Source organism: Myotis yumanensis, unplaced genomic scaffold (genome assembly GCF_028538775.1).
Source record: "Myotis yumanensis isolate MYYU_CA2020_CCGP unplaced genomic scaffold, mMyoYum1.0.hap1 SCAF_3, whole genome shotgun sequence".
NCBI classification, from domain to species: Eukaryota; Metazoa; Chordata; class Mammalia; order Chiroptera; family Vespertilionidae; genus Myotis; species Myotis yumanensis.
The window spans coordinates 73,401,630-73,412,655 of NW_027223754.1; positions in this window are offsets into that span (position 1 = coordinate 73,401,630).

Sequence of the window (11,026 nt, forward strand, 5' to 3'; positions counted from 1 at the left end):
GTCTCAGTAATATCTTTTTAGATACGTCCCTTCAAGCAAGGAAAACAAAAGCAAAAATAAACAAATGGGACTATATCAAACTAAAAAGCTTCTGCACAGCAAAGAAAACCTTCAACAAAACAAAAAAAGCAACCTATTGAAACAGATAATATATTTGCAAATGATATATCTGATAAGGAGTTGATATCCAAAACATATAAAAAACTCAGACAACTAAACAACGAAAAATAAACAATCCAATAAAAAATGGGCAGAGAAGCCCCACCAGTGTGTGGCTCAGCAGTTGAGTGGTGATTCAGAAACCAAGAGGCCACCAGTTTGATCCCCAGTCAGGGAACATGCTGGGTTGCAGGCTCGATCCCAGTGAGGTGCCATGCAAGAAGCATCCAATAAATGATGTTCATCTCTCAGATCAATGATGTTCCTCTCTCATCAATGTTTCTATCTCTCTATCCCTCTCCTTTCCTCTCTCTCTAAAAATCAATAAAAACATTCTTTTTTAAATGGGCAGAGAAAATAAAAAGATATTCCTCCAAAGAAGACATACAGATATAAAAAGTTGTTCAACACCACTCATCATCAGGGAAATGAAAATCAAAACCACAATGAGATACCACCTCACACCCATCATGATGGCTAATCAAAAAGTCAACAAAGTTGGTGAGAATGTGGAGAAAAGGAAAAGAACCCTTGTGCAATGTTGGTGGGACTGAAAACTGGTATATCCTTTAGTATGGAGATTCCTCAAAACACTAAAAATAGATATACCATAGGACCTACCAATTCCACTTCTGGGTATTTAATCCAAACAAAACAAAAACACTAATTTGTAAAGATATATGCACTCCTATGTTCATTGTAGCACTATTTATAAGAGAGCCAAGACATAGAAGCAACGTAGGTGTCCACAGATAGATGAATGGATAAAGAAGGTGTGGTATGTGTAGACCATACATGAAATATTACACAACGACCCTGTTCAGGTAGCTCAGTTGGTTAGAGCATCTTCCAGATATTCCAAGATTGCAGGTTTGATCTCAGTCAGGGCACATGCAAGAAATGCATAAGTAGCCGAGGCCGGTTTGGCTCAGTGGATAGAGCGTCGGCCTGCGGACTGAAAGGTCCCAGGTTCGATTCCGGTCAAGGGCATGTACCTGGGTTGCGGGCACATCCCCCGCAGGAGATGTGCAGGAGGCAGCTGATCGATGTTTCTCTCTCATCGATGTTTCTAACTCTCTATCTCTCTCCTTTCCTCTCTGTAAAATATCAATAAAATATATTAAAAAAAAAAAAAAAAGAAATGCATAAGTAAGTAGAACAACAAATCAATGTTTCTCTCCTTTCTTCTCTCTCTCCAAAATAAATAAATAAATAAATAAATAAATAAATAAATAAATAAATAAATAAATTTTTTAGAAGAGACATTACACAGCAATAAAAAGAATGAAAAAGAATGAAATCTTGCCATTTGGGAAAACATGAATGTATTATGCTAAGTGAAATAAGTCAGGCAGAGGAAGACAAATATATATGCTTTCACTCATATGTGCAATCTTTAAAAAATATAACAAACAAACAAAACAAAAACAGATTCAGAAACAGAGACCAAAGGGATGGTTACCAGAAGGGAGTGGGGTAGGAGAAGGGGTGAAAAAGGGGAAGGTGAATATAGTCAATAATATTTCGATAAGTTTACACAATGACAAATGATTACTAGAATTAGTGGGGTGATCACACTGTAAGGACTGAAAATATTGAAACACTGTATTATACACCTGAAATTAATATAACCAATATCAGATTGTGTACCAACTATAGTTAAATTTTAAAAAATACCAAAAAAATAGAAAAAAAGAAAAGAAGAATGCCTGGCTTTCCTTCTCACAACTTCCCATTTAAGTACTAATGCACAGACAGAGAAATGAAGAGTTTCAATAGTTCCAGAAACTAAGAATATTGACCAGAAATCTATCAAACATTAGCTAAATCTATGATGCTATGAGTCAGAAAGTGGGACCTTAAAAGAATGGAGGAGGTAGAGGGACAGATTCTATCCAACAACCCACAAAGGGAAGCTCATCTTCGCTGTAAAATCTAGGGAAATATTGCATCCCCACACAGGGGTGTTCTAGATTGGCTAGTGCCATTTCTATGACTCTCATCATCCCCCTCACACTTTTTTCTTGGTATGTATACTGTTTTTCTTAACTTTTTACCTTGAAATAATTTTCAAACTACAGAAGAGTTACATAGTACAAAGAATTCCACATATTCTACAACAGCTTCCCTTAAGTTAATATCTTACATAATATAAATGTTAAAACTAAGAAATTAGCATTGGTATAGTATCATTACTACAGATTTTATTCAGTTTTTACCATTTCTTTTACTAATGTCCTTTTTCTGCTTAAGGATATAATTGACATTGCATTAATTATTAAATTAGATAACTGATATTGTAACTCATATTACATTTAGTTGCCATGTCTCCTAGTTTCCTTCAGAGTAGTAGTCACTTAGTTTATAATATATTCCTCAATTTGGATTTATCCAGTATTTTCTCATAATTAGATTGCAGTTATGCATTATTGGAAATTACACCACAGAGATGGCATGCCCTCTTCAGTGCTTCATATTCAGGACTATGTAATATTGATATATTAACTGGTAATGTTAATCTTGTTCACTTGGTTAAGGTAGTATCATTCAGGTTTCTCCACTGTAAAGTTTTATTTTCCTGTCTGCATTTAATAAACATTTAGTTGAGTCTCCCTTATTTTTTATTTCTCATATTAGAAATTCTCTCTGTTTCAGCTGTACTTCTAGGAGCACTTTATATTAAGACTCAACCATGACTTCACAACAGTCATTCCCCAGGTCACCAGGGGTCCATGTAAGGTTCCTCACAATGCAAGTACTGTCTGAACTATTTTAACTGTAAATTACAGAAGCCCAGGTCAAACTAGCTTAAGTAAAAAAGGGAATTTATTGGCTCACATAACTGGATTTGTTCAGGAATTGTCAAATCTCAAATAATACCATTAAGGCTTTCTCTCTCTCCTCTCAACTCTGCCTCTCTCTTCGTATTCATTTCATTCTGCAGTCTGTCTCCAGCTGAGGTAGAATATGACCAAGAGCTCCAGATTCACACCAGCCGACTTAGCACCTATGGATAAAGGCATTTCCATTTCTGGATATCCATATGTTAGTTCAGTAAATGATTCTGTTTGGTATTCTATTTGGTCTTTGCAAGACCACAGCTGAACCAATCTCTATGGCCTCTGGAATACTATAATCTCTTAGATGGTTTTTATTTGTGCTTCTTTGGGTTTTCCTGATATTTTATAATAAATATACATTATTCTTGAAATACATTTTTATTAAATGGTATTAAAAAATAAATATTATATTTTAAATGAAAAAAATCTACACTAATAAAAGAGAAACATGATAATTGGCGTACGACCGCTACACTTTTCATTGGCTAATCAGTGAGTATATGCAAATTAACTGTCAGCCAAGATGGCGGCTGGCAGCCAGGCAGCTGGAAGCGAGCATGAGGCTTGCTTGCTGTGGACTCCAACGTCCCCCCCCTCACTTGCCAGCCTCTGAGCTACAACTCTAAGCAACTATGTACTATGTTGCAAATAAGAAGATAAACAAAACTCCAGAAACCAGCTGGACTGAAAGCCAGGCGGACCGAAACTTTGTATCGATGTTTTCAGCAGCAAGGCCTCAGAGCTAAAGCTGGCCCAGAATAAAGAAGAAAAAAAAAGAAAACAAGGAGCGGTTGGAAGCTTCAGTCACTCGCTTCCAGAAAACAGCCCTCAGCCCCTCACCCAGACTGGCCAGGCACCCCAGTGGGGACCCCCACCCTGATCCAGGACACCCTTCAGGGCAAACCAGCCAGCCCCTACCCATGCACCAGGCCTCTATCCTATATAGTAAAAGGGTAATATGCCTCCCAGCACCGGGATCAGCGGAGCAGCGAGGCTCCCAGCACCGGGATCAGCGTGACAGGGGGCAGCGCCCAAACCCCCTGATCGCCCTGCGACTCTGTGTGTGACAGGGGGTGGGCCACAACCTCCCTATCTGCCCTGCTCTGTGCCTGATAGGGGGGAGCTCCCCAATCCCCTGATTGCCCTGAGGCTCTGTGTTTGACAGGGTGCAGCGCACCAACCCCCTGATCAGCCCTGCTCTGTGTGTGACAGGCTGCGGCGCCCCAACCTCTCCCCCCCCACAGGCCCTGCTCTGTGTGTGACAGGGTAGAGCCATAACCTCTCCATTGGCCCTGCCCCGAGTGTGACAGCGGTGGCGCCCCAACCCCATGATCGGCCCTGCTCTGTGGGTGATAGAGGGTGGCGCCCCAACCCCCCTCCAAGGGCCTTGCTCTGTGTGTGACAGGGTAGAGCCATAACCTCCCCATTGGCCCTGCCCTGAGTGTGACAGGGTGCAGCGCCCCAACCCCCTTATCCGCCCTGCTCTGTGTGTGACAGGGGGCGGTGCCCCAACTCCCCTATCGGCCCTACTCTGTGAGTGACAGCGGGGAGCTCCTCAACCCCCTAATCGGCCCTGCTCTGTGCATAACAGGGTACGGAGCCCCAACACCCCTGATGGGCCCCAACCCCCGAATCGGCCCTACCCTGAGCGTGACTGAGAGTGGCATCGCAACCTCCGGATCTGCCCTGCTGTGTGCATGACGGGGCGGCGCCCCAACTCCCCAATCGGCCCTGCTCTGCGCCTGACCAGGGGCTGCACCTAGGCCTAAGCCAGCAGGTCATTATCTCCCTAGGGGTCCCAGACTGCGAGAGGGCACAGGCTGGGCTGGGGGACCCCCCCCCCCCACGAGTGCACAAATTTTTGTGCACCAGGCCTCTAGTCTAATCTAATAAAAGACAAATATGCAAATTGACCTACCTTTGCTATGCCTTAAGCCATGCCCACCAGCCAATCAGAGTGACTATATGCAAATTAACACAACCAAGATGGCAGCCAGCAGCCACGGAACTGGAGCGAGCAGGAGGCTTGATTGCTCCAGTGATAGAGTAAGCCAAGCTTCCCACCTGCTGTGGCTGGCTCTGAGCTCCACTGAAGGCAACAAAGTTTCAATTATAGAAGGTAAATAAATCCCAGAATAAAAAAAAGAAAAGAAAAAAAGGAGAGGCTGGGAGCTTCCATTGCCGGGGGACTTGGCCAACCTGAAAATGGCCCTCAGCCCCTCACCCAGACTGGCCAGGTACCCCTGTGGGGACCCCCACCCTAAAGGGAGTGTGACCAGCCTGCAAACACCAATTAGCCCCTCACCCAGGCTGGCCAGGCACCCCAGTGGGACCCCCACCCTGATCCTGGACACCCTTCAGGGCAAACCAGCCAGTCCCCACCCGTGCACCAGACCTCTATCCTATATAATAAAAAGGTAAAATGCAAACTGACCCTAACAGCAGAACGACTAGGAATCACTGGTCACTATGACACACACTGACCACCAGGTGACAGATGCTCAATGCTGGAGCTTCCCCATGGTGGTCAGTGCACTCCAACAGGGGGAGCTCTGCTCAGCCACAAGCCAGGCTGATGGCTGCCTGTACAGCGGTGGTGGTGGGAGCCTCTCCCGCCTCCTCAGCAGCGCTAAGGATGTCCAACTACAGCTTAGGCCTGCTCCCCACTGGCAAGTGGACATCCCCCAAGGGCTCCCGGGCTGCCAGAGGGATGTCTGATTGCCAGCTTAGGCCCAATCCCCAGGGGAGCGGGCCTGAGCCAGCAGGTGGTCATCCCCCGAGGGGTCCCAGACTGCGAGAGGGAACAGGCCCGGCTGAGGGACCCCTCCCCCAGAGTGCACAAATTTTTGTGCACCGGGCATCTAGTGTTCATTATGAAAGCTCATCAATGCTTTGCACTTCTCATCTTAGCAGGTCTACGAGAATCTCATAAATAGTTTGAAGGTCTTTGAGGAACTAAGAGATTCTATTAGGAGTCCCTATTGCTGTGATCTTCTGCTGGGAACTATCAATGCAGTCATCTCTGAAATGCCATCCCTGAGAGGTGATGTTGAATGTCAGCACTTCTAACAGCAAGGAGCCTGAGATCTGAGATCTTCACTGCTTAATCCTCTGAGACCTCCATCCATTTCCTCCATCCCAGTGTGATTTACCCTCAAGAAAGAAAGGGGGGGAAGTTTCCACTGTCTACTTAACATTCAGTTATAGGCAGAGATAACTGATTTTTTTTAATAAAAAGAAAAAATAACAATTATCCAGCAGAAAACCTGATAAGAAATTTGAGGAGCCTGAACATATAGGTGGAAGCTTGGATCAGCACAAATGTTCTTAAGACTATCACCTAATCCAGAAGAAAATAGCTACTTAACTTAGACAAACTAAAATTACCCTAAAGGCACAACACTTTGGAAGGTTCTAGAAGATTGTACTTTATGTACAACTGACCTAATAATAATTTACTGGGGTACTCTCCCAAAAGAGTGATATATTGCAGCCACAGCAAAGCCAAGAAGGCAGTAGGGAGGTTTTTAACAAACATCACCAATGCTCAGGGAAGATTATACATTTGCCTATACATCCTGTGCCCTTATTGAATCAAGAACAGGATGGTAACAATGTGAAACCTATATATTTCAGTCTAAAGTAAAAAATTCCAGACCTTTCCAAAAGTCAGCCAAAGTCCTCAAAGCATCTGGTAAATTTGAATAATGCATAGACAGAGAAGGATTATATATCTATCATAAATAGCATTGACTGTTAGAACTTTACTCTTCATTTGCCCTCCAAAATTAATCCTACACTAAAATAAATCAAATCCAATACAATCCCATGTGTTAAACTTTTTGAAAATATACTAGTTTACTTGATAACATCATGTGTATAACTTTATTCATTGCTGGTAGTAGTTTTGTATAATCAAACTATAATCTAGGCTTTATTTCATATTTTATCTTATATATACATGGAGATGTTTTGGGATCTATAAAAACTAGTATACCTGATCCTCAGAGGCCAAACATGTCTGCATTACCGTTCATTCAAATTCCCCTGGCTAATTCCATAATTACCTTCATTAAACATAATTAACTATTACTTAAAATAACTTTAATTAAACTACCATAATTAGCAGAAAGGGCACTGTGATTTTAAGGGTTTCATAATAAATCTTTTGTTCCTACATTTGTCTGCTTGGATGCAGCAGACTCACATTACTTTATTCCTCAACACTTCCTCTCTTCGGGGAAAGAAATGGGACTAAGTTAATCATCATAAACCCACACTGAATTAACTTCCTTTTTGTTACCCTAATTATCTAGATGTTAAATTGCCAGTGATTTCTGGAATGTTGAGTTTATTGACTTTTATGAACTTATATAAAACTGATACAGTAAATAAAACTGCAAATGCAGAGAACAAATTAAAGTACAATGCCCTGACCAGTTTGGCTCAGTGGATAGAGCATCGGCCTGAGGACTCAAGGGTCCCAGGTTCAATTCCAGTCAAGCGCATGCACCTTGGTTGCGGGCACATCCCCAGTGGGGGGTGTGCAGGAGGCAGCTGATTGATGTTTCTCTCTCATCGATGTTTCTAGCTCTCTATCCCTTTCCCTTCCTCTCTGTAAAAAAATCAATAAAATATATTTTTTAAAAATAAAGTACAAAACTTTCCTTACACACACATTTAATAATGATGACTATGAGGTTTTCTCTGGTAAACACCTTAAGTAAGAGTGGAGAAAAAATGTCATATAAACAAGTATATTCTTCTCATTCCAGAGAAACTGAGTGACTAACACATGGGGCTTCATCCTGGCTCTTCCTTTGACTAAGTCAAACAAGGTCTTTTAGGTTTACTTCAATTTTCTTTTCTATAAAATAAGGATAATTCTACTTTGAAGATATATTTTGTGGACAATGAGATAAGATTTCGCAAGCATCTGGGACTCAGTAGGTACTAAAGAAATGGTGTTACCTTTCTTTCCTTCTGTCTACTTCATTCTCTTCTCTCAGATATCAATTCATGACTCTGAATGGCTTCCAAATACGTGGAGGAAAATAGATGTAACTAAAGAACCTCCAATAAACAGAAAACTATTCTTTGAAAAAAGTCAACATCTCAACTACCCCATTTATGCCCACACCACTTTGTCTCTCTTTTGTGGTTTTTATCTATAGTTTCCTCTTCCCTTCAGTTTTCTCTAGTAAATTATTTCTCATTGATGAAGATTTGCATGAAGTGTTACCTCTTCCCTGATGCTTCCTTCCCTGAAATAATCCTCAATACCTGTACCACCCCACAAGAAAAAGGTTATATTGGATGTCTTTCTGCTTAGTTTCCATAATGGAGATATGTACAGATTCTACACATATCTGCATATGGTGGCTCTGCCTTACTAAATTCAATTATCACTGTTTATTTATGTGTCTGTTTCTCCCACTTAAGTGAACTGCTTTAGATTAGAAGCTAAGTAATTTTCATTGTTGTATCCACATTATCAAAAACAGAGCAAGCACTCAATAAATATTTGTTGAATGAATTAATAAATGAATGAGTGAATAAAGGACAATATAGTTGTTAAGAACACTTAGCTCTTAGTCACAGATATGTGGGTCTGTCCCAGCTCCATTACTTGTGGGACCTTGAACAAATAAACTTTCCAAGTCTTAATTTCTTCTTCAAAAATAGGAATGATACTACCTACCTTACAAGATGGTTGGCAGAATTACAGGTGATAATGCATGCAAAGTGCTTAGGACATTTAATAAATGATAGAAGTGTGTGCATGATGTGTGTAATTTCATGTTCTAGCAATGGATTAACAGCTAAAGATAATTATTTTGGGCAACGATACGCGTTTTTGTTATATCATGGAATCAGTTGCCTTTCCCTAAGAGATATGGTATAGCTATGTGATTGCTGGAACTTTGTTCTTTGGAATGAGAGAGAGAATTCTTTATTTAAGAAGGAATAGAGTATATATTGTCATGTGTGGGACAGGAGCCAGTGTGGAGGAGCAAGAAAAGCCTGGGCTTTGAAACCAGATCAAATGGGTTTCAATGCTGAATCCACCACTTTCTGAGAACCCTGATAAGTTACTATAACTTTCTGAACATCAGTTTTCTCAAGTAAATAGCAACACCTAGTTTCAATGGATTAAGTGAGGTATTGCACAATAGAGCACCACTATGGTATTTGCACCCAGCAGGCAATGAGTAAGTATGATCTTCCCTCCTACCTCTCTTTGAACTCAACCACAGGCTCCACTTTAACCACATGTGTTCACTCTCCATGAACACAGCCTGCCTGAGAAGGCTGCTGGAGAATTAAAAAGATGAAAGTGGCCTGGGGCTAAGTCTGAGGCCCTAAAATACTGATTCCATAAAACCCAAGCAGTCTATTTTGTCACTTTTGTTCTATCTTGTATTACTTATTGTTTCTGTGTTAGGCAGCAATAAGAAGGTATTTAAAGGAAAAGGAATAAAATGGGACTTAAGGAATTAATATTTAGAAACAGAAAGGACAGGAAAATCTGTGATTTGTTTCCCATAAGCTCATTATTTCCTCTCATGCAATGACCACAGAGCACATAAAAGCCTTCAGATCAGTACATCAACCACTTTAGGGCATATATACATTGCTTTCTCCATGTTTCTTAATTCCTTGACTTCTCAGTTCAAAACAGATTAACTTTAAAAGCCCTTTGAAACATTCTTCCACTTCAGGTTTTAACAAGTGAACTTTAATCCTCAGCTTATAATTTATAGGAGAGTACAGTCTCTCGCTTGTTCACCATAATTTCTCTGCTTCTTTTAACAATAATGACCAGGAAAACAAGAAAGATGTCCTAGAGCAACTTGTTTGTTAAGGGCCCTCTCACTCTGCAAATCTTTACTAGCTGCCTTGCTTGGTGTTGGAGAATGAAATGTGAGTCACACTACACCAAATGCCTATCCTTTGTCTTTTCCAAGGTGTCTGCTTCTGTCTGCTTTCCTGTCCCAATGAAACGAGCTGGACCACTGCATTTAGTCCTCATTTGTTCTTCAAAAATAATAACTTTTGGCACTAGAGATACAGCAGCAAGTAACAGCAGATACATTATCTGCTCTTAAGTAGTTCATAGTCTAGTGAAAGACAGATGTTAATCAAAAAGCCACTCTAATAAATGTGTAGTTTCAGGCTGTAATATGATGTCACATTGTCCATGGTGGGGGGAGGGGGTCAACGGAAAATTGGGTGCTTGGAATATTAGACCTTGGCCTCAGTCATTGTTGAGATGTAGAATAAAGAAGGAAAGAGGAACAAATATTGCTACCTACCTGTGATGATAATTCTATGGGTGAACTTGGCTACAATGGGTGATCAGTTGTTTAGTCAAACACTAGCCTAGATGTTGCTGTGAAGGTATTTTTACATGTGATTCATATTTCAAATCATTTGACTTTAAGTAAAGATTACCTTGGATGGGTGAACCTCATCCAATCACTGAAGGCCTTTATAGTAAAGACAGAGAAGAAATTCTGTCTCTACACTGCAATACAGAAATCCTGCCTGAGTTTCCAGCCTGCTGATCTGCCCTGAAAACATCAGACTTAAATTTACAGCTTGCTGACTTGTCTTAAGGATATTGGATTTGCCAGCTCCCATGATTACAAAAGCCAACTTCTCCCTGCAACAATTATAAGGAACCAATTCCAGGACAGGGTTCTGTTACTCTGGAGAACCCTGACTAATGTATTAGCCTTCTTCCAATACCACACATGGATCCCAAACACAAACACACTCCCCCCATGGCTATAAATCCTAAACATCAAAATGCTGTCTAGCTCTGGCTAGAGCTATCGTCATGATACACCAAGGTTGTGGGTTCAATCCCTTGTCAGGGCATGTACAAGAGGCAACCCATCAATGTTTCTCTTTTCCCTCCCCTCCCCTCCCCTCCCCTCCCCTCCCCTCCCTCCCTCCCCTCCCCTCCCTCCCTCTCTCTCTCTCTCTCCCCAATAAGCATATCCTCAAGTGAGGATACAAAA